Source organism: Lactuca virosa, chromosome 1, assembly GCF_052849685.1.
Source record: "Lactuca virosa cultivar CGN04683 chromosome 1, Lactuca_virosa_CGN04683_v6, whole genome shotgun sequence".
NCBI classification, from domain to species: domain Eukaryota; kingdom Viridiplantae; phylum Streptophyta; class Magnoliopsida; order Asterales; family Asteraceae; genus Lactuca; species Lactuca virosa.
In genome coordinates this window covers 287,129,136-287,151,228 of record NC_136426.1, presented here as the reverse complement: position 1 = coordinate 287,151,228, position 22,093 = coordinate 287,129,136, and the positions used below count along the sequence as shown (strand labels likewise).

The following is a 22,093-nucleotide window of genomic DNA, read 5'->3' as shown; positions in this document are numbered from 1 at the left end:
CTCGTGGTGCTCATGCATCTTGCAGTAAACCAAGATGTCATCGATAAAGACTATCACATACCAATGCATCATCAGTCTGCATACGTGGTTGATGAGGTCCATGAATGCGGCATGGGAATTGGTGATCCTGAACGGAATCACCACGAACTCGTAATCACCGTAGCAAGTCCGGAAAGCAGTCTTCTGTACATCCTCATCTGTTACTCTCATCTGGTGATATACTGAACGCAAATCGATCTTGGAGAACTAAGATGCCCTCTGTAGCTGATCGAAGAGGTCGTCAATCCTCGGGAGTGGGTAACTGTTCTTCACCGTTACCTTGTTTAGCTCCTGATAATCTATGCACATCCGATGGGACCTATCCTTCTTCTTCACAAACAGAATCAGGGCTCCCCACGGCGAACTGCTCGGCCAGGTAAATCCTTTGTCTAACAGCTCCTGCAGCTGTGTAGACAACTCCTGCATCTCGGGAGGTGCCAACCGATTTGGTGCCTTGGCTATAGGTGTCACACCAGGAATGAGGTCAATCCGGAACTCCACCTGCCTCTCAATAGGTATCCCAGGCAACTCCTCTGGGAACACGTCGGGGTACTCCCACACAACTGGCACATCGCTCACGGTCGCCTTACCCGCCTCCCGGGTATCCATAACGTAGGAGACATAACCTGTGCAACCCTGCTGAAAGTAGTGCCTAGCCCTCGCTGCCGAACACAAAGGTAGCCTACGTTGCGGCCTCTCGCCCTGAATAACCAACTCTCCCCACTTGTGGTCCTGACACAAACCAACTGCTTCTCGCAATCGATCACCTCCCCATTAGGGCTCAACCAGTCAATACCTATAATGCCCGGACGGATCGGTCATCCGCAATCTCGACCTCTAATGGACAATCCAATGTGTCGGATGACTCAGCAAACCTCTTGCTGAGTGCAAGGGATACAAATGATCGAGTAGCCCTCGAGTCAAATAACACCAATATTGGAATACCATTCACATGGAACGATCCTAACATAATACATAAAACATAAATATCAAAACTGACCTAATATAAGAGATAGGTAGAAGAAACATACCCGTCACCACATCTGGTGTGGCACGCGCCTCCTCGGTGGTAATATGGAAGGCTCGACTCCTAACCACTGGAGCATCTGACTTGTGCTGTCGGCCATCTGTGATCTGCAGGGTCGCTGGAGTTGGCGCCGACATTGGCGCTGCTGATGTAAATCTCGGGCAGTTGACCTTTTTATGGCCCTTTTGATTGCAGTGAAAGGAAATCAGGTCCGATGTCTGAAAGGTGGGGGTAGGGGCAGTACAATCCCTACCAAAATGCCAGTCTTGCCACATTTAGCAGCTCGATGCCCCCAATCTGCAAACTCCCTCATGTGGCTTGTCGCACTTCCCACAGCGGCTCCGGCCCTGGTGGCCCTTCAACCTCGAGTCGAATCCCTTGGGTTTCTTCCCAGAAACCCATGTCACCTGCCCTGTTTCCGCCTTCCTCTTCCTGATGTGCTCTATATCAATCTCCCTTTCCTCACCCTCGCAAACATGTCATCCAAGTTCGGGCATGCCGAGTAGCTTACATGTTTCCAAATATCAGCTCTCAACATGTTGTTGTACTGGGTCTTCTGCATCTCCTCATCCCCCGCGTACTGAGGCACCAGAAGGCCCTCTCCCTGAGCTTGGCAGTAATCTCCATCACCGTCTCAGTAGTCTGCCTCATATACAGAAACTCCCTGGCCAGTTGCTGAAGCTCCACAGCCGACGCAAAATCAGCCCTAAACCTGGTCAAAAAGTCTGACCAGGTCATAGCCTCAATGGTTGGGGCTCCCAAAGTGTCACTGACTGCCTCCTACCAGTCTCTCGCTCTGTCTCTCAAACGTCCCGCAGCATACCAGACCTTTGACCTCTCAGGGCAGAAGCTCGTCAACTGCGCCTACTCGATGTCTGCAATCCATCTCCTCGCCACGATGGGGTCCTTCACCCTATAAAAGTCTGCTGCACCGCATCCCCTGAAATCCTTGAAGGAGAGCGTGCGAGTCCCTGACTGGCCTAGTGCAATGTCGCTCTGTAATGCCCTAAGGCGATCCTCCATCACCTCAATGATCACTTCCTTGATCGACTCAAAAATCACCGAGAATCGACTGAAGGATGCCTCTCGTAATCTCGGATACGATGAACTCGCGCAATCCCTCATCGACTGGCTCGGAACCCGAACCTGAACCTGATCCTGACCCAGAGCCTAAACCTCCTGCTCCGTGACGTGTCACCACCATTCTGAAAAAAAAACATAATCATGAGGGTCGTACATAACCTACGAGTTCCCTAGTTCTATATCAACCCTCTTTGACTCGAGTACGGATCCTCTGCTTTCAGTAGTACGGGCCCATACTACCTTCCACATCTATCCGTACTTTCCTCAAGGATTGCCTTGACTTCACCAAGTCCCTTCTACTACTATTGCTCTCCATTCTAATCTCATCCTAGGCTTACCCTAGGGTAATCTCCGACCTACTCTCTGCCATCAGCTGCATAAGAAGTCCCTGCAATCTCTCCCTATCTAGCTCGCGAATACCATTACATATTACTAAGACCAGATAATTCTTCGAATGAGAGGTCCTACCCTACAACGGTTGGACTCAAACACGAGCTGCGAAATAGGACTAGACCTAACCTTCTGAAATTATCCTAGATCCTTAGCCCTAATCTAGTATGCAATTCTCATAATTATATCATATGTCATATCAACATGCACTACAAGAAAAACAGCATTTTACGACACACAATGCGTGTCGTAAAACGCTCAGACGACACACAAATGCGTGTCAAGGAAGGCCCTGTCATAACGAAAGACGACACGCTTTTGCGTGTCGTCTATTTACGACACACATTTACAACGCGCAGTTACGACACACATTTACGACACTCATTTATGAAACGCAATGCATATCAAGGAAGGCCCTGTCATAAAGGAAGACAACACGCATTTGCGTGTTGTAACCTTACGACGCGCATTTACGACTCGCATTGCGTATCATTAAAGCCCCTGTCAAGAAAGTCCATTTCATAAATAAAGACGAAACACATTTTTGCGTATCGTAATTTTAAATGTTAAAAAAAATATTATTTATAGATTTACTAATTTTCAAATTAAATTTTCATTTAATGTCTCATAATAGAAAATAATATATCATATACAAAAAATACAATCCATTGCCTAAAATTTAGTGTTATACGAATAATCGTTCCATGGAAAGATAAACAAATCAATAGAAGTTGTAATAGAAATTTACAAACTAATTAGATACAGAAATATGAAAAACTTGAAATCTCTGAGATTAATAGTTCTAACAGAAGCTTCATGTGAGATACATACAGTTGGACCAGTAAGCAAAGATGTTCCCGAATCCACAATAGCAGCACAAGAACACGTACACGATATCTTCTGCTAGAAGGTATCGATCCAAAACTACTGTGCTTCTATCTTGCAAAAAAGAAATGTAAGGTTAAAATGGTCGTTTAGTGATTTAGTCTCATACCAACAGTTTCTTCTTTATTTGGACTAGAAAAGAAACATACCTAAAAGTACTATATTAACAAACTAACAAAGATTGTTTTCTTTTTGGGACTGTATGAATGATCTGAATATGAAGAAGGTAAAATGAACATTTTACCCTTCTTGCTGGAAAAAAGCAACCAGGCTCGTTTGGTGGTCTGCAAGACATCTTGATCAAGTCTATTGGTGAATGTCATAAACGGACGCACACTGATTACCTAAACTGGACAATGAAAAAGTTTTAAGTTCTAGACAGAAATACAAACCAACTAAACTTTCAAAAAAGTTGTTCGTAACTAACCTTTGCTGGAACAGATTGATAGGGGGTTGCTTTTGATGATACGAAGAGGTGCATGCAGTTCTTGTCCGCATCATAAGCAGAGACACCCAATGAACCATCCTAAGAAACACATAGGAGATAAATGAACTCACAGAGTTCACATAAAAAAATGAATATCATTGGTAAGTAGATAAATATAATTACCATGTCAGAAAGTGGAGTAAGATCAATAAGATCCCTAAAATGATCATTTCCACTGTCGCTAATGGAGGTAAACAGGCCCAATAGTTTGAAGTTGAGAGATGAAGCAATGGTATAGCCTTCATGAAATTCCTCCTCAGTGATCTCCTCTAAGATTCCCTCATTCGTCTTTTTTGACTTAAAAGGGTTTCGTTTTGCTTTTTTTGCAGACATATCTACAAGCCTGAATGTAACTGGCGTACATCTAGCAATCATCAACTAATATGGAGAATAAACTCTTAGAGTCCTGGGTGCTAAAGGCCTTTCCATTTCATAGTTCTGTTTAAGAACTATATGAACAACCCTGCATATACCAACAACAAATGCATATTAAAATAAGCTCAAATGAAAAAACAGTAAGATATATATATATATATATATATATATATATATATATATATATATATATATATATTTATGAAGGGTTTTGAGCATTCTAACACTCCTAAGGTGTACATGCAACCCTATAAACCTTGGATCTATGTTTGTCTAAAATACATGCAAAATACTTTTTCCAAGGTTCATAATCCAATCTAGAATACATGGGAAACTTTAAAACATAAAAGGATAGCTAGAATTACATACGCTGTAGTTGATTTGATTCCTTGAAAACCTTGAGATCCTAGCACCCCAAGTGTGATGCCTCAAATGTTTCACACAACACCAAATGCTCCTGGAATAAACTTTGAGAGAGAATGTCACACTTAGAAATCGACTTTCCCTCTACATTGCATCTAGTGGCCGATTTTGGTGAGCTTCATATCCTTTATATAGTGTGTTACAATTAGGGTTACACCATGTAAACCCTAATGTGACATGACTCTTCATTTCCATGACCCATGGGTTTGTAACTGCCATGGAGCATCCATGGAGCATCCTATGGACCTTCGCCCAACTTGATAATCCATGGAGCATCTAGCCCACTATACAAGTATGGATGATTTACACAATCAACCCATATATTTAATTAGTCTTCTTTTGATCACTTAATTAATTCCAAATTAATTCTTGATCAATACTAATTAAATAATATTACTAATATATTAGAACTTATAATATATTAATAAACCTTAAGTGTTATTTCTCTCATTTTAGTCTATCCAAATGCATGATGCCATGCAACCCAAATGGACCATGCAAAACCGGGTCAAGTACATACCAGAAATAGTTATGGACTTAGACACCTTATCCAACAATATATATATATATATATATATATATATATATATATATATATATATATATATATATATATATATATATATGAACTCAAACTCCATATCAACCATATCATTCAAAAACAAATCCCTGCAATAACATATACCAATCAATGATTAATAATTAATAATACATATAATAAAATATAAATCCCTAGAATAACATAATTAAATCTTCAAATACAAACCTATGCTCTATCCACCAGCTCCACAAATCTTCAAATCGACTACTTACATCAGCTACCTGCTCCCTTTTTAATTTATATCCCTCTTAACCTTACTGTATTTAAAATGGTAGAAAATTAAAAAACCACCCAAAAAAGAAAAATTAAAAATAAATAACAAGTTTATGGTTTATAGTACCTGACAATGGAAAAACATGATTCACGTAAACAACAGGTAATAGTGCTTGCTTGGTTGCATTTGGCATCAGACTTTGACTTCGTCTACAACATTGACCGGAGGAGCCTCTTCGGGTATTACACATTCGGAAGTATATATCATGTTTTGACCCTAGGGTGGTGGTTCCGAGCCTCTGGATTTCTTGATAATTTGCAACTTTTGGGGAACAAGTCCAAAAAGTGGAAGTGGAAGACTTTCTTTAGGTTTCAGTTCTCCAATAACAATCTGTTTCTATACATCTGTATCAGTTCTGGAATCTTCTAAGGTGTCCAAATTCTCTTTAGAAGAAGCATCAAGCTGGAGGCATAATTCGAGTACTAAATTTGTGTTGTTGGTAACTGAAACCAAAGATCTGATATTCACATATCTATTTCCATCCTCTACAAGGAATTCACTTGCAACTACAACATTTCCTAATGGCCAGCAGGCAGCGTGTGCAACATAGTTTAGTCTCACTGTGGTCCAGGGGCCTTCCACAGTGTTGTAATAACAACAACTACTCCAAGAGGATTCCACATTTGTAAATAGTCAATAATATATAAGTGTAATTGATGAAATGAATAAGCATACATTAAATAAAAAATTGTTATTAGTACCTCATGCTTCATATGATTTGGACATGTCAACAAACCAACCATGGTTAGTATTCACCTACAAAAACACAAGAAAAACAGAATTAGGATTTAGAATGCCGAAGGGTTAAGAATATTTTATTCTTGGAAATGATGAAAATAAAAAATAATGAATTAAGAGTTGGATTGCAACCTAAATAACCAGGGAGAAGAGAAAGATAAAATGAAGCCCCTGCATCTGGATGGAATCCCATTTGAACTTCAGGAGTTGCAAACACCTGCAATTCATTTCGTGAGGTTAATTTTAAAATTATTAGAAGTAGCCAAATGCAATAAACAAAATAAAAGAAAAAGAACTAATCTATGCATCTTGGGTGGAAAGAGAAATATGAAGTGGGTTAACGAATTGCTAGAACTATATAGACAATTAGTAATTGGTGTCAATTAAAATTCAAAGTGAAAGCAACAACCAGAATTTCCATACAAGTGAAAGAAACAAACAATTGGTTCAATTAACGCTTCAAGATGTGATACCTGCATCACTTAAAGATAAATAATCAAGTTTAAGGACATACATATTACATACTTAAATACAACTCTGAACAAATACAATGCACAAGTAAGGCAATAGTCCACCTTCTCTGTATAAATGGACACATAGGGAAGAACAAGAATTTCCATACAATGTTTGCATCACTTAGACCCATTTTTTAAACAATTTCATTACTATATATGACAATTTCTAAAAAGACAAGCATGTCTGCTTCAGATAGCTCTAGCGAGTAATCCACAGACAGGCTACGCATAGCCTGAAAAATAGAAAGGGCAAATTCGTCATTTTGGGATAAATTTTATTTCCAATGGGTCAAATGGGTAGAGAATGTACCTACATTTGCAATACAAACCATAGAAGTGACTCCAGCTGCAAAAAGTAAAGCAGGTAGGAAGAGAGAACCATAGAGAATCCAAAATGAATAAGATGAGGTGGCAAGCAAGCAAAATAAAAAAAGGTATGACATCATAATCATACCAGTTGATGTATTCAGAAGATTTGATGGACGACTGAATGAGAGCATCGTTCATGTACCAAGGGCAATTATGGAACATAACTTAAGACTATTTGGTTGGTTAAACCCATCAAACCATGAACCCTAAAAGCAATTCCAGTAAGCTTTCCATTTAGCTCTGACAACACCTTTCCCACAGCCTAAATTTTTTTATAAAATATAAAAAGATTTATAAAAAAGAATATAAAAATTTACAATTTCATTTTATATAAGAATAATATATACCTTGGTAGCACTAGTGGAACTAGGGATGATGTTTTGTGCAGCACCACGTTCTCCACGTCAATCCTTCATTGAAGGTCCATCAACCGTTTTTGTGTAGCTGAAAACAAATAAAATAACAACAACTTATTTAAATTAAATGAAAATTTTATATATAAAGAGAATGAAAAATGAAGGTTTGAATAAATGTCAACACCTGTGGTTGCATGTACAGTTGTCATCAAACCTTCAATGATACCAAACTCCTCATGAACCACCTATATATAAAAATAAAAAGAGAACCATTATATAAAAAAAACATTAAGAGTTGTTTCTTTTTGAATTAGGCATTTAACCATTCAGCCATTTTATCCATACATATAGGAAAAGATAAGTACCTTGGCTAAAGGGGCTAAGCAGTTAGTAGTACAGTTGGCATTGGATACAATATCCATGTTTGATTTGTATGTGGTCTCATTTACCCCTACAACAAACATGTGCGTATCAGCTGATGGAGCTGAGATCACCACCTTATTAGCACTACCTTGCACATCGAGTCATTCGCACCAACAAAATCATCCCAGGGGTACAAACGTATTTTAGAAGTGAACCAAAATTTGTTGGTTTACATTTACCTTCTTGTGGCTAGATCTCTGAATATAGTCAGCTCCAAAATCACCCTGTGGAATTGTGGCTGGATCTCTGAACAAAATGTGTGTTTTATTTCTTAGGATAAAAAAAAGTAAATTCACAAGTAACAAAAGGGATAAATATATACCTTTGGATGGTTACTTTTATTTGCTTCCCATTGATTTCTAAAGTGGACTCATCAAGTTGATGGTTCCTTTGAATAAGCCATGAGTAGAATCATACTTCAACAAGTAAGACTAAAAAGGTCAATCATAAATCATGAATCATCTCATAGTTATCTTTCAAATAAATTGATGTAATTTTTACAAAATCATCATATGCATAAACCCTTACCATGTACTTGGAATCAATAAAAGGGTCGTTGACTACATACCATTGATTCCAACCTTGGTCTTCCCTCCGGTACTGGTCCCTATGGAAAATCAAAGTAGGGAGAATTTGTTACAGGAAAATTTTAAAACGTAGCTTTAGTATAACATCAAACAGATAGAAGGCATGTTATGAACGCTTATACAACTTCTTACTTGAAACAGCAGGAGGTGCCTGAGTGGCAGTGGCTGTGATTGGCTGGATATGGCATGCATGTGGTTTCCTGCATGATTAATGTGGAAAGGGATTAATTTCATAGAAAAAGAAAGTGAAAACATGGTGAAAAAACCTAAAAACGAAAACAAAACTCAACTGTGAAGTCGATGACCATGACCTTCGTCACCACCACCAATAGTCGAAACCCTAGACCTCTTGTCGTTACTAACTACATTACCAGAAGTAGATGAATCATCGTCGGAACTATCGATATTAATCACCAATACCCGAAACCCTAGACCTTTGGCTAAATTTAATTACGTCCGTGGAAGTGGATTTAACTACGATTCGAGTTACATAAGTTAACAGAAGAAGAAAAGTAAATAGACACCACTGATTGTTCTTGGACAGATGATCGTTCGGTAGGAGCATGGCCGCTGGGGAAGGACCAATGGTCAACGGAAAAGGTAAGGAACTAGATGTTTGATGAGACCAATAAGAAGGAGGTCAGGAGTAGCGGAGAAGCGGATCGAAGAGGAGAGAGTCGATTGCGAAGATGAAAGATAGAAAGAAGGTCGAAAAGAACGACGGACTTTAAAATTTTGGCGATTTCATTTCCCTGGTTGTTTGCTAAGCGCGTTTCATTAAAATTATAAGGCGACAGGTATAGAGGACGCGCGTTTAATAAAAAGCGCCCTCCTTGTTTTTAATTTTGTTTCTTGAGACACTAATTTAAGGGCACACAATAATGCGTGACGTAAATCCTTAAAATTTTTTAAGAGGTAACACTATTATAAGGTCACTCTCTTTTGCGTAACATAAATGAGTGCGTGTCGTGTTTTGCGCATCATTAAAGGCATATATTCTAGTAGTGATGTATAGGTCTCTTGGGGAAAACTTACTTGAGCTCGGCTGATTGCAGACATCACACTCCTTGTTCTTTCTCAAAACGTTAATTTTAAATTTTTGAAAATTTATTTTTCTTGTAAAATCTTTCAAACCCTCGATTTGAGTCCAGACACCCCCGAAGGTGTGTCCAAATCCTTCAAACCAAGGCTCTGATACCAACTTGTAACACCCCAAAGTTTAAGTCCAAAATTTTGATTTTTAAATTAAAGTTTCGTAAAACACGTTTAGCGAAAATGCCAGCAGTGTTATCTCATATCATAAAAAACCATAAGTAAAATATCTCTCAAATCATATCATAAGAAAATAATGTCAAAGTACAAATCCTAGGAGTCTCGTATGCGGAAAATCGAGTGTGTGATGCGCTGCAGTCATGCCGGATCCTTTCCCTTCGAAGAAGAGGTACCTGAAACCAAAACTGCAAACCGTAAGCACGAAGCTTAGTGAGTTCCACCAACATACCACATACCATACAATAAACATAATGTCAGGCATATCTGGGTGCCCGACCTACCCTGCTGAGCATACCGGGGTGCTCAACCTACCCCAGTTAGGCATACCGGGGTGCCCAACCTACCCCTGTCAGACATACCGGGGTGTCGGACCTACCCCTCCGGTTTATCTCAACCAGTTATGGGGACTATTTCACCACTACCACTACCACATAGTAACATATCATAAGCATACTTCTAGGCATACATGGGTACTGTCTACCCCTTCGGTCTCTTTCAACCGGTAATCGGGGACTATTTCACCCCTCCTACTACTATCACATAATATCATAACATACTAGCACATAAGTGATAACAGATAGTAGCATACACGGCAATTATCACAAAGACAATCATCTTATCTATAATCACCTACTAGTGGTCCGACATTGGTTCCTTAGACCCACTTCTACTTGAAGGTAACTCACCTCAAATGTCGTGAAGTAGCTGAACTGTCCTCGGCTCTGCAATCAACTCCACTCAAACTCCTACACACAAAATCTCCTTTAATTACCCTTTCATACTCATAACCCCCTTAAGGGTCAACTCTGGAAATAGTCCAAGTCAAAGTCAACCTTTTAGTGAAAGTCAACGTTCTGGGTTGACTCAACTCGCATAGTCCCATAAATCATAAACCTCTTAAATCACGATCCAACTCATCGAGTCCTTGCATGAACTCATCGAGTTTCTCTTATCAACAGTATCGGGAAATTTTACTACAAATCGTCGAGTTCCTCCCTGAACTCGTCGAGTTCTTCAATCTTCAAAACCCAAAAACCATGGCCAACTCGTTGAGTCATCTCCTAGACTCGTCGAGTTTCCTTAATAACAGAAAAGGTTGGAGGACCACGATCCGACTCTCCGAGTTGGATGAACAACTCGTCGAGTTCCCTTTAGTCTAAATCCATTCAGTCGCTTCCAATCAATTTCAATGCTTCCAAACCATAGATATGGTCCTCTAGGGCTAAGTTACCACGTAAAGTTGCTAACTTTACGTCCATGCATGGTATCATGAAACTAGAAACACCAAAACTAAGCTATATAATAGATCTAGGCCATGGAGAAAGGCCAACGCTTGATAAAGTTGGCAACTTCAGGCCTCATAAGCTCATGAGTGCCTAGATCTGGAGTCACAACTTCGTGATATACGCAAATCCCAAAAATGACTTCAATATGGCCCAAAAGTGACAACATACCACCCTAAATGAAGATCTAAGTAATAGAAAAGCCAATGTATCGACTTTATACATCAAATGAGTTAGAAATGCAGCTCAAACTCTAGATCTACTGGCTTCCTCTTGAAACCGCAAGCTTCTCTTTCCTTCACAAGCTTCAAAATCACAAAGAATGCACAAAATGGCTCAAAACTCTCCAAAAATGGATTAGGTTTTTTGGCTAGTGTTTGGGATGATGGAGGCTGTAAATGAGGCCAGCCTTTGGAGTTAAGGTGTTTAAATAGGGTGCTAAACCTTGAAAATTAGGGTTTCATTATGGCAGCCCTACTCGTCGAGTTGAGGCTCTCGACTCGACAAGTAGACTTTAGATCCCGCGTCCAAATTCCATTCCTACTTGACGAGTTTGGGGCGTCCAACTCGTCGAGATCCTGTATAAAAATGAATAAATTTATTTGAAATACATACCGAGAATCGGGCGTTACATCAAAATACAGATCCAGTCCCTTAGGACTGAAATGCCACGTAAAGTTGCAAACTTTACATGCATACAAGGCCTCAAGAGGCTAAAACAATTAAAATAAGTCTCATACAAGGTTTAGGGCATGGAGAAGGGTCTAGACTATATAAAGTGAGAAACTTTATGTCCATGGAGGCCTAGAGGTGTCCAGATCTGAAACCATATCCTCATGGCAAGTTTAAACCCGAGAATGATACCATTATGCACGAAAAGTGACAATATACTTCCATAAGATGAGATCTAAGAAAATAAAGGTTAAGGTAGCAGCTTTATAGATCAAGATGGTTGCCAAAACAGAGCAGATGTCAGATCTACTACCTCTCTACTTGCTCCAATCTCTTCAAGCTCCAAATTTCTTCACAACCACACCAAAATCACTCTCATAAGCTCTCTCACATACCCAAGAAGGTATAAGGCTCGAACTAGGGTTTCTCTGGCCTATAAGGACGATGAGGGAGGCTACAAATGAACCATAAGTTCTTTAAATAGGGTACACAACCTGGAAAATTAGGGTTTTCCTTTACACTGTCTACTCGTCGTGTTGGGGCCTTCCAACTCATCGTGTAGACCCTAAGTCCCGCGTCCAAATTGATCTCTATTTGTCGAGTTGGGGCACCCAAACTCGTCGAGTCCTAGTGCAAAACCCTAAAAATATGAGAAATAAATGATACCTGGAACAAGCGTTACACAATTATTGGTTGTGGAATTATTGTTAATAGGAGGCTTGAGTTTGGTAGATGTCCTTGGTTATTGGGAGTTCGTATGTCACAATGGCGTTGTTTAGTTTTTCAGGTATGGCTTTAGATCTGCGTAGAATCCAATTTCGGCATGTTGCTTCGGTAGGGTTGGTATTTTGTATTGATCTAACCAGGGTTTCAAAATCATTTATGGATGAATTCGGAAGCTCTATCGAGCTAGTCACATATTGGTAGGATCTGTTCAGTTTTAATCAAGGTATGGGATCTTTGCTTCGGCCATTCATGAGGATGTTTCTGTTAGCGATTGAGGTTTGTCATTTCGATTAGATCTACTGGTACCTCACCCTTTGGGTAAGGTTGTAAGGAATAAGGAATGTAGTAGATCTATGGTTGGTTATGTGTTACCCTTGGGTTGTATATTGTGGTAGTTCATCAAATATGGTCATGAGGGGTGTATGTGGACTGAGTGTGATGGCATGAGATACTTGTTCCGAATTTATTGGTATAGTTATTATGTAGTTTATAGATTTTGAATTGGAACAAGATTACGACCGACTATCTCATTCTCTGGTTGTGTGTGGCCATGTTTTCGTTTGATTTTGCATAGGTAGCAGCTTGTACTATAAAAAGGAATTGTGTGTTATAGAAGGGTATAGATCACAATGTTTTTTTAAGTGATCGAGAGGAATGTTGAATGGGTTCCTGCAAGTCGGTAGGTTGATGGTTGAGTACCTTTGGCTGAAAGAGTTTTAATTTCTAGGGCATACCACTAGTGAATATGGTGTGAAGGTAGATCCTATAAAAATAAAAGTTGTTATGGAATGGGAACCGCCGAAAGACCCAATAGAGATACGTAGATTTTTGGGACTAGTAGGGTACTACCGTTGATTTTTTTTGAAGGTTTCTCAACTATAGCGATTCTATTGACTGGAAACACTAAGAAATTCGTTTGAACAGAATTGCAGCAACAAGCCTTTTTGCGTCTTAAAAATGTATTATGTGAGGCACCGATATTAGCCTTACCACAAGATGGAGAAGACTTTATTATTTTTAGTGACACTTCGGGTGTGGGTTTAGGATCTCCTTTAATGCAAAGAGGTAGAATAATTCCATATGCAGCAGTGGTGTTTGCATTGAAAATATGGAGACATTATATTTCTGGTGTCAAATTTCAGATATATACTGATCATAAGAGTTTAAAATTCTTCTTTGATCAAAAAGAGTTAAATATGAGGCAACAAAGGTGGATATAGTTATTGAAGGATTATGAGTGCAAAATATTATATCATCCCAGGAAAGCCTACGTAGTGGCTGACGCATTGAGCCGAAAAGAGCTAGTAATTCGAGTAAAGCCTGCTCAAATGGGAATTTCTAGTAAAATACTCGAGTTGATACGAGAAGAACAGTTAGAGGCTAAAAACCTGAGAGGATAAAAAACGAGAAAATGAAGGGATATATATCCAGATTGGAAGATGATAAAAGAGGTTTGAAAAGTTTTATGTGGCGATTTTGGGTCCCTAAGTTCAGCGGTGTACAAAAGATGATATTAGATGATGCACATTGCACATGGTTTTCTGTTCACCCTAGGAGTCAAAAAATGTATCATACTTTGAAGTCTATGTACTAGGTGGACCGGAATGAAAAGAGAAGTGGGGAAGTATGTGGAAGAATGTCTAAAATGCTTACAAGTGAAGTGAAATAATGAAAAACCTTATGGTGAAGTACAACCATTACCAATTCTAAGAAGAAAATGGTACGACATTACTATCGAATTCATTATGAAGTTGCCTCAAACCTCGCACGGGTATAATTCCATTTGGGTTGTAGTTGATCGACTAACTATGTCAACCCAATTTTTACCAATAAGAGAAAGTTATACTATTGAGAAATTACCCAAATGTACATTGATGAAGTAGTAAGACGATACGAAGTTCCTACTTATATTGTATCAGATAGAGATAGTAGACTTACTTCGAGGTTTTGGCAAAGTTTTCAAGAACAAATGGGCTTAAAAGTGTTAATGAGTACTGCTTATCATCCGCAAACTGATAGGCAAAGCGAGGAAACTACCCAAGCATAGAGGATATGTTGAGAGCATGCATGATAGATTTTGGAGAGAGTTGGGATGATCATCTACCCTTAGTAGAGTTTGCATATAATAACAGTTACCATTCAATCATACAAATGGAACCGTATGAATCTTTATACGGAGTACCGTGTAGAACTCCTACTTGTTGGACAAAAGTTGGAGACAACCCGCTTGCTAAACTCAATATCGTGCAAGAAACAAAAATAAAAACTAAAGAGATTCGAGAAAACATGAGAGTTGCTCAAGATCGTCAATGACAATTGCTAACAACCGTCGAAACCAATAGAATTCCAAGTCGGGGATATGGTGATGTTAAAAGTATCGCCATGGAAGGGTGTATTCCTTTTTGGAAAAAGGGGATAATTAAGTCCTCGTTTTATTGGACCTTTTGAGATTAAACGAAGAGTTGGAAAAGTTGCATATCGCCCTAAATTACCAAATGAATTTGAAGGTATTAATGATGTGTTTCATGTGTCATGTTTAAGAAAGACATTATTTGACAAGTCGCAAGAACTACCGTTGAATGATATAGAGATAGATGAGAAATTAAGGTATCAGGAACAACCGGACGAAATACTGGACAAAAAAGATACAAAACTGTGAAATAAAAAGATTAGACTTATAAAATTTAAGTGGCGACATCATAGATGAGCAGATGTTACATGGGAATCCGAAGAAGAATTTATAGTTAAATACCCACACTTGTTTAAGTAGATTTTGGGAATGAAATCCTTTTGAGAGGGGATAACATGTGACACTTGTTGTTAGAATGAACTATAAATTATGCATAAGTAATAGTGTAAATTATTGTATGTGAGTATGTTAAAGAGAGTAATGTAACATCCATAAAAATCATGCCAAATTTAAACTTTTTAAAACATTTCAAAACCGATGATTATTACGAAACTTGTTTTCAAAATAGTTTAATGTCAGAGTATCCCAGAATCAAATCATAAAATCATGAAATATGAGGAGTTGTACCATCACACCTTCGCCATCCCACGATCATCAGAAGTACCTGAAACAATAATCGATAAATGTAAGCTCGAAGGCTTAGTGAGTTACCCCCAAAATACCAACGCCCTTGTGACAACCGTCAAAATTCGAGTCGGTTCTAAGATTTGACTAAACTTAGTTTCACATATAGGCACAACACATACTAGACTTAGTAAATAGAAGCTAAGTTATAACCTACTAGAAACTTGGAAACAAGTAGAATCGAAGGATAGTGTACTTAGAGTTCACATTGATATGTGAATTCTACAACTACTTAACTATAGAGACTATCCATATTCGGGTCACTCTTTGACTCGAACACCATTTCATAAATCATATACACCCATCTTGCACTTGACCTAGTAGTAGAAATTAGGTCATAATCTCATAGAAACTTGAGTCAAAATTGAAAACTAGGACTAGTATACTTGATTTCCTCAATTTCACTTGAATCTCGAAACCACTACATAGAATGCCAATAAGCCGATAAAATAAGTTACAAACATTATTATAACTATAAAAGATTTATAATACCATAAGATAAATTTAAGTCTCAAAGATTCTATTGATTTTGATATCCAAAGATTTACAAACTCTCAAAAACCCTAAATGCCCTAAAAACCTAAATTTATGAAATTTAACCTTAAAATTTCTATAAACATAGTTATGAACCTCATAATATGATCTTATAATAATTAAAATTATAAAAAATGCATTCAAGGAAAATAAAATTTAACTCATTAACATTTACCCTTAATTTGTAAATAAAAAATCAAGGTTTTATGAAATAAAAACTTGATTTTAGTGCACATTTTATATCAAAATTGAGATATTTTATAAAACAACTTAAATTTTATAAAAGAAAATGAATGAGAAAGGGGTAGTATACAAAAAAACTTCGGATTCCTCTCTCCCCATATCTCTCTCTCACACTCTCATTCTCCAACACACACACATCTCTCTTCTTTCTCTCTCTAGAAAACTCTCTCTACCTTCTCTCTAAATTTTTTTCTCCAAACACCACTCCATTCTCTCTTCCTCCCTCTAACAACCACGAAATTTTCCAGAAAACAAACCCAAGAACACTCCTCAAACTCGAAATCTTCATCATCTTGTGGTGTTCTTGAAGGTAAAATCGATTTCTACTCACTTTTCCTTCAAGTTTTGCTATTTTTCTTACACTTTCTCCTTCTTCATCTTCTTCAAACTTGTTTTCTTTTTGTTAAAAGGGTTTTTAGAACATGATGGATGTGTTTTAACATCATGCATGTATGATAAACAAGGTTGCATGTTCATGATCTTAGTGCAAAAATCGATTTTAAGGACTAAAACATCAAGCTCAAGTTAAGAGTTTTTTAGAAACAAAATTTTGTTCATAAATGCATGTATACATTTTGATAAGTTTTAATCTTTTGATCTCTGGAAACATGACTAAAATATGAGTTTATCATGATATATTTAAAATATTTCAAAAGATTTACTCAAGGAAATGATGAAAACTCACTTTTCTAACCAATCATCATGCATGCAATCTGTCAGATTTCTTTAACTGACTTTAAACTGCCATATCTCAGTCATTTCTTAACCAAAATTCGTGATTCTTTTTCTGGAATATAACATTTTGAGTTAGCTTTCAAATCCGTCTGACCTCACTGGAAAATTTCAATATTTCGATTTTTAACAATTTTTACAAAACTGTTGCTCAAACAGCACTTTCCTTATGAACATTTGTTTTGTGTTGCATGTTCAAAGAACTTATTCATCACTAAAAATCATTCAAAAATTATTTTGAACTCTTAACATCATGTATTAATAGGTACAAAAAGATCTTGATTCAAAAGTCTTTGGAACATGTTGCAAAAATTCTCAAAGTAACATCAATAATCTTTACCAAAATCACAAGAATCAAGTTTTCTCTATAATTGTTTGAGCCTTTAGGCATGTTTTTCGACATCAAAAATACGAAAACAATTTTTCATTGTTATTAAATTGTTTGAAGTTGCATTCTGGAAATTTTTAGCTCAATATATATTTTCTTTATTTTTACATGAAAATAATAAGAAAATAGAGTGTTAAAGCATATAAAATACTTACACTTGTAAATAAATTCTGGAAATATTTGTGGATGACCCTTTAAGTTAATAAACATCTCTCATGAAGTTTTATCGATTTTTGTTCTTGTTTAGTATGGTTTTTAATTTTCTTTTTATTTAGCTCTAATAAATCATAAAACCACTTTAGGGAATATGAAAATATTATTTCTTATTTTTCGCAGCTTGTACCCTGTATTTAAGACTCAGAAACATATTTTGTGAATTTTTGAAACTGTTATCTATTTATTTCTATATATATAGAATAAATACACAAAAATCAGAAAAATTGTGTTAAACTTTTTGAAAACACATATTAATATTTTTCCCAGATTATGTACACTGCAAAACAGTTACACAAAAATTATAAGAATGTTTCATGATAATTTACTATTTTTCCATGATTTTATGATTATTCAAGGAATTAAATGGTGAAAAATAGTTAGACAAATCAAAAAATTCAAGAAAATTTATCTTAAGGTCTTTGACTTCAATTAAAACTGAAATACAAAGTTTGGGAAATTTAGAACTAAATTGATTTAGTTTTTGAATATTTAATCATTAGAACACCTCTTAAAATGTTAAATATTAATATTTCAATAATGAGAATTTTCCACTTAAATTGTTATATAACAATTGATCCATTGAAATTTAATTTTCACAGAAAAATGTTTGTAACTTATCAATATTAAATTTTGACACAATATTGTCATAATTCTATTGTAGAAGTAAGTATACTAGTGTTAGATTTCGATTAGAGACTCACTAGCGAATACCATTATTGTAGGAATCGGTAGTGGTACACGTGGAACGTAGTTCAAGGCACCATTTGCATCATCTCAATGCATGGTGAGTATTCACGCACTCCCCTATTTTCGGTTTTTATGTTTTGGGGTGGAAAAGCATGTCCGAAAAACTATTTATTGTTCGTTGTATTTATTTGACTCGTATAAACTTGGTTGCTATGTTTTGCATATTGTGAGTATTCACGTACTCCCCTATTTTCGGTTTTTATGTTTTGGGGTGGAAAAGCATGTCCCGGAAAACTATTATTTGTTCGTTGTATTTAAATTGATTTGTATCAAACATGATTGCTATTTTCTTGCTATATCTCTCTATGTATGTCTATGCAACACGGAACATAAGAACTTATCGTCTTAAGGCCCTTCCCCTACACTTTTCTCTAACCATTAACTCTTTGAGCCAATGGTCATTGTGGATAGCGCTATTAGGAATTGACAACTCCTCACTCGCCCGATTGCTGGAGTGCATGATACCATATAATCTATGGAACGATAAGCATAGATCTTGATAGGGCTTCAGTCATAGGCTTGGTTGAGAACTCATTGTTTGCTCACACACATACAAACTTGTTACTTATTATAGCAATAAACTTTGTATCTCATTATAACAACGAACTTTTGTTACTAAATACTTATATACTTGTTTTAGCAACAAACTTGGTTGCTTCTTATAGTAACAAACTTGTTTGCTCCTTGTAGCAATGAAACTTGATTACTCATTTTAGTAACAAACTTTATTTTCCATGAGGATATTAACGTTGCATCTCTTTTGGGCAACATACTTTATTTCTCATGATGACAAAGAACTTTGTTTACACAAACTTATTTACTCATTTTAGCAATATACTTTTATCTATGGAAACTTATATCAAAATTTTGATTTCGATTCATGAAACCTATATTATTTTTAAACTTGTGAGTACTCACAAACTATTTTTATAGTTGACGCTCGTTTTACATTCTTTTTCAGGAATCATCGAGTAAGTGGCACTTAGGGACACTTCACTTTTAGGAGCATTCGCATGTGTTGTATTTCAATTTACATTGTAATTTCTTTTAAAAGTTGATCAAACCCATTGTAAATTTGTAATGATTTTTAATACTATGGTTGGTGTTGTCTTTAAACTTTTGCTATGAAACCCTTTGTACTGCCACGCCTCGTGTTTCCGCTTTAGCGGGGTGTGACAGAAATGGTATCAGAGCCGAAGGTTATAGAGAATACCGGTTTTCCTTTGGAAAACCACAACTATAGCCAAAAAATTTCAAAATGTTTTTCAAAATACTGAACATACTAATGGTATAACTAATTCTAGTACACATTATTGGACTTTAATTAAGTATAGCCTGGCCAACTATGCTTAATTAAGGAAAACATAATGCGAGGCTTGAAACGGTTATAGTAGAATTATGTTCAAAACGATTCTCAGCTTGAACTTTTGAAAAACAAAGTTTTTCGGTGTGCGTATGGGAATTGCATATTATAGGCATTCATCTAGGTACACTTAGAAACTAAGTGCACTTTTACCACAATGCCTTTATTTAGAAATATTCTTATCCCTTATCAAGTGCTAGGTTAACCACTTAGGTTATATCACTAGCCACTCTAGGAGCAATGCACTTAGTACTGAGAATGGGTATTCCTCGGTAGCTATTGACTTTAGATTTAAGGTTAGTAGCTAGATATACACTAATCTTAAGTCGAAACCTATACCAGTTATTCCTTAGTACCTCTTCATCGTCTTCGTACTAGAGTTACAACTAGGAAAAAAAAAGTGTTTCGATATCGACACGAATGTATTTGGAGCATCGCGTAAGGAGGTAGATGAGTCGCCACTAAGTAATCACTTGGATACCATTGGTGGGCATTCCGGATTCGACTCACAACGAGACACAAAGGTTTAACCTATTGCTACTAATATGTGAGACCTTATTACTATGCTACGATTTAGCTTTAGGTTGTTTCCACCTTCAGGTTAAAACTTAACATAGGATATCCCTTTGACCTCTATAAAAGGCCACAAAACTGCATTGACACCATAAAACGTTTTACAAACAATTTTTCTTCTCCTTAATTTTGGGGAAAAGACACTGGTACTCGCCTTAGACTCGCCTTGTACTCGCCTTAGTATTTAGGTACGATCAGCTACACTAACATACTTATTCCTTACTTCTTAATCTTCCATCGAAAAATTATTTCGCTTCATCGGTTTTATTTATCATCAATAAAATATTTTATAACCACTTCAATCAACTTAGTAGACATTTCTTAACAATGTAAGCCATATTCTCGCTAAAAATCTTTTGACAACTTGCTTTAACTTAACACTTTTCTTCAAAACTCAATTTAACCATTATTGGTTTTAACCTTGCTATTTCAATTTTATTTCAAATCCATTTCAAACCCATTTCAATGGATAAATGTGTTTTTAAGGGCATATAAACCATTTTAAACCTTGCTTACCATTTTGACACGTTTTCGAAAAACTTAGAAACATTTTCTTTTATAAAAGTGTATAAACTCTATGCTATAAAACTTAAACATATAACATTGAAGTCCTATTATATGTAAAAGCGTCCTCGGATTTTCCAAACCACTTTTGCTTTGACACATTTAACTGCTTTCTCATTTAGACATTGTAATTTACTTTAATGTGTTTTCTTGAAAACACAACATGATATTTATGCAAATGTCTACTTCAAACATGTTTATAAGATAGATCTAACGCTTGTAATTCAAAACATACCTTATTTGTGTACTTTGCTTCAATATAGTTTTATAATCTATAAAGATTCTAAAATATAATGCATTGCAAAACTTAGTGTTCACTTTTAAATTTCCAGTGGCGCACTTTCGACAATGTACAATTATTCATCTAAATATGTTAAGTCTTTACCTTATCCGTTTTAACCATTGTTGGACTCCAGTCAAAAAGGTCAAAGCTGTCGGAATTTCAATTACAAGTTTTAGTGTTTCTTCTTTTTCACAAATGGAGTTTAACTTAATAGATAACTCATAAATTTTTAGAAAACACTTTAAAACTCCCACATGTCTATTTAATCATCAATATACATCAAATATTGAAGTTTGAAATATATCTCAACCTGGTTTTAATCTACTTATAGGTATTATTCTTATAATTTTAACAATAACAATCATTGCCGCCGCTACCTTCCTTTTTCTTTCCCCCGCACTTGATTTCTTGCTCTCCTTATGATTTTAGATCTCGCACACCCATAATAGTAACATAATACATTGTCTAACTTTGTTTCTGTCTATTTTGCTTCTCCTGGTATCATGTTTGTACACATACATACTAGAAGTCTATCCTTTCGTTTTGAGCGATTAATACATGTATAGCCGTGAGGAATAATTTTTATTTACTCAACTTTGATATATTTAATTACACCTTTTATCATATACATCTTGTTTTTATTTTGAAATCTCAATAAACAAGTGATCTTTATTTACATTTGCTTTTTCGTTCTAAATTCAGAAACTTGATATAAAATGCAATTTTCATTGTATTTTTCCTTATAATTAATACACAAGATGAATACTCTTATGCTTATAATTTTTCTATATCCGGAAAATATATGTGAAGGATATATTTCCTTATGTTTCT

At 36.3% G+C, this 22,093-nt stretch overlaps 1 pseudogene; it reads right to left on the bottom strand.

Moving 5' to 3' along the window:
• Positions 1-6,329: 6,329 nt before the first annotated feature.
• Positions 6,330-8,880, bottom strand: LOC145130308 (glyceraldehyde-3-phosphate dehydrogenase GAPCP2, chloroplastic-like; annotated as a pseudogene).
• Positions 8,881-22,093: the final 13,213 nt, after the last annotated feature.